Genomic DNA, 471 nt, shown 5'->3' with positions numbered 1-471 from the left:
GAATGACGTCCCTGGTCCTGCTGGCCACACTTCCTGATACAGGCCAGGTGCCGTTGGCCTTCTTGGCCACCTGGGCACCCTGCTGGCTCATGTTCAGTTGGCTGTCGACCAGTACCCCCAGGGCCCTTTCTGCCTCGGCACTGTCCACCCCCCCTGTCCCCAGCCTATAGCATTGCTGGGGGTTATTGTGGCCAAAGTGCAGGACTCAGCATTTGGACTTGTTAAACCTCATGCTGTTGGACTTGGCCCATCTATCCAGCCTGTCCAGATCCCTCTGCAGAGCCCTCCTACCCTTCAACACAGATCGGCACATGCTCCCAGCTTGATGTCATCTGCAAATTTACTGATGGTGGACTCGATGTTTCCCTTTCTCTATAAAACTGTCTTTATTGCAATTCCTTTGTCCAGTTCTCTCCATCTGTCCCACCTGGGGGAATCCCTATGGGATTCAGCCATGACAAGCCACAGCCT

This window comes from Corvus brachyrhynchos, unplaced genomic scaffold (assembly GCF_000691975.1).
Source record: "Corvus brachyrhynchos isolate BGI_N302 unplaced genomic scaffold, ASM69197v1 scaffold165, whole genome shotgun sequence".
Lineage (NCBI taxonomy): Eukaryota > Metazoa > Chordata > Aves > Passeriformes > Corvidae > Corvus > Corvus brachyrhynchos.
This window is presented reverse-complemented; position numbering follows the sequence as displayed.